The following is a 2,818-nucleotide window of genomic DNA, read 5'->3' on the forward strand; positions in this document are numbered from 1 at the left end:
TCGGGGAATAAGTGAATAGAGACCGGGGCGTGATCAGACCAACTGATCAAACCTATCTCTGCTTTTGAAATATGTTGGAGAATATGCTTATCCACCATAAAACCATCTAGTCTAGAATATGAGTTTTGTGAAAAGGAAAAAAAGTTATAATCCCTCTCAGTGCCATGTAGGCATCTCCAGGCATCGTACAGATCATTTGAAGTAAGCAAAGAGGGGAGGACAGAGTCTCGACGTCTTAACTTATTGGAAGTGTTCAGGGTCGCATCAATAATCGCATTGTAGTCACCGTAAATAATTAAATTACCCCGACGGAAGCAGAAATTGTCTGCATCAGGGAAGCAAAAAATGTTCTTTGACCTGAGTTCGGGGCATATAGGTTGACTATTGTCATGAGATGGTTATCAATAGTAGCAACTAGTATAATAAATCTGCCGTTGGGATCTAATATTACTTCATGTTCTTGAATCGTGATAGAATTCTTAACAGCTATCATCACTCCTTTTCTTTTTTTCTCAGCATTGGCAAAATAGTAGTGGGAAAAGTCTTTCCTTTTACAAACAGGGGGTTTTTCCCTATGAAAATGTGTCTCCTGGACACACAAAATATCGCAGCGAAGAGATGTTGCCTCTCTCCAGAGCATAGAACGCTTTTTAGGGCTATTAAGTCCCTTAGCGTTAATAGAACTAATGATGAGCGGCATGAGGAGTTAAAATGTGATGCCTGTAGGTGTCGCAACCGCACTGTAGGGAAACATATACATTGACCAGAGCCTTTTCAGAAACAGTAGGTATATGCACTCTGTAGTATAATGGTACATAACTCAAAGCAGGTAAGTCATCAATATAAGCCAAGCATATCAAACTAACAAGAACTGCTCCCTTTAGTAGGAAGCTCCTTAAAGAAAAAACTATCTTAACAAAAAACGTAATAACCAAAAACAACATAGTGTGCTTAGCACACAATACTGAGGGGGAAATAGTAGTTCCGGACAAACAGCAGGAACGGGATCCAGAAGATGTAAGCTTTACACCAGCCGGTGTAAAACATGACCTACAGATTACATTGCGGAACAGGCAAAGTGAGTCACCGGGTAGACCAGTCTAGAGGAACACGTCTTGGAGCATTGCATCTGGAAGATGGTTGTGTAATTGGGATGTTGATACCCCAAGATTGTAGGGTATTTGCAGCATCAGCGGGGTTAAGGAGAGGTATCAATTTGCCCTTATAAGTAGCAAGCAGCTTGGTAGGGAATCCCCATTTATATGGGATTCTGCGTTCCCTGAGTGCTTTCGTGACCGTTGCAAATTCCTTCCTCTTCTGGGCTGTGGCAGCGGAAATGTCAGCAAAGAGGGAGATGTCAGAGTAGGGCTCCGGGAGGGATTCTGCTCGCCTGGTTAAAAACATCAGCTTCTCCTTGAGGTGAAAAAAATGGATCCTTGCAATCACATCTCTGGGTGTAGCTTCCGGAAGATGTTTGGGCTTAAATAGCCTATGAGCTCTATCAATAATCAAATCAGCAGGAGGCTGATTAGGAAGCAAGGTGGAGATCAGACGTTGAATATAGCTAGAAAGATCCGCAGCTCCAATCGATTCAGGGATGCCCCTAAACTTGATATTATTGCGCCTGGATCTATCCTCTTGATCCGCAATCTTGTCCTGTAGCTGGGATAGCAATTGCTGCTGCTCTGTATACGCATCAAACAGATCATTAAATGTGGGCGCATATTCACCCATGTAGTTTTCAATACAGGCTGTACGTTCACCCAGGCCATCTATCTGTGACTGCAGGGATTATATGGAGGATTTAAAATCATTTTTCAGCTCCGTACATAATTACAGTAGCATTGGCTTAATGGCCGCTTCAGATGCAGGGTCTGAGGAAGCAGGAAAAGCTTCCAAGGAATGTGCTGCGTCAGAGGGGCCTTGTGACACTGAGGTGGCAGCAGTCGACTGCTTTTTATTTACAGGGCCCTTAGTTTGTGGCGATTGCAGTGGAGAGGATGCCGGCCGTTTTGAAAACTCCTTCTGAGGTGACAGCTGATCAGCTGTGTTCTCCTCCATCGCTGACTCGTCGCTGTCAATGGAGCGGTAATGAGGTTGATCTCTTACCCCCGCTGACGAGACTCCATTTTGTTTACCTGAGGCGGGCATCCTCAGATAGAAATCTTTAAGTCTCCTGGGACCCTTGGACTTTGTTTTTCCTTTGGACATGTCGGCAGTGATATCAGCACTCCAGTGAGTGTTAATATAGTACCGACTGGTGTCTCAGCTAGCAGGGAGTTGCTATAGTAACGGATCCCGATGCTCAGCTCCCGGTTCAAGCGGCCATATTCGTCTGCCGTGTAGTCTGATTTTTGCTGACCTCATCATGTCAGCGTGTAAGGAACATTTGGTGGCACTGTGATAATTAGGCAGAAAGTTCCCGCCTGTCTTTGCTAATCTCTGCTCAGATCAGATCTCGGGTGTTCTAGCCACTGCTCTTTCTTTCAACACTGCCCACAGTCCTACCTAAATAATACCCACATTTGTTTTCACCATCCTAAAGCACAGTGAGATTTGTAGTTTTATGTTGCAGCCATTTCACAGAAACAGAGTGGCGTTGATGACATCATAGGTATATTTGTATGATTATTTAGTTTTTTGTTGCAGCAATTTTACTGTTAATGATTAAAAGAACATCATGGACAATATAAAGAGCGTTGGCAGAATGTTTGGGTGGTTAGCTGCTACCATTCTGGAGATATGATTCATCTGACTTTGCTAATAATATATTTTGTGTCCATGGATATAACATTCATGTATGTAAACTCCCTACTAC

Source organism: Nanorana parkeri, unplaced genomic scaffold (genome assembly GCF_000935625.1).
Source record: "Nanorana parkeri isolate BGI_ZX_2015 unplaced genomic scaffold, ASM93562v1 scaffold283, whole genome shotgun sequence".
Lineage (NCBI taxonomy): Eukaryota > Metazoa > Chordata > Amphibia > Anura > Dicroglossidae > Nanorana > Nanorana parkeri.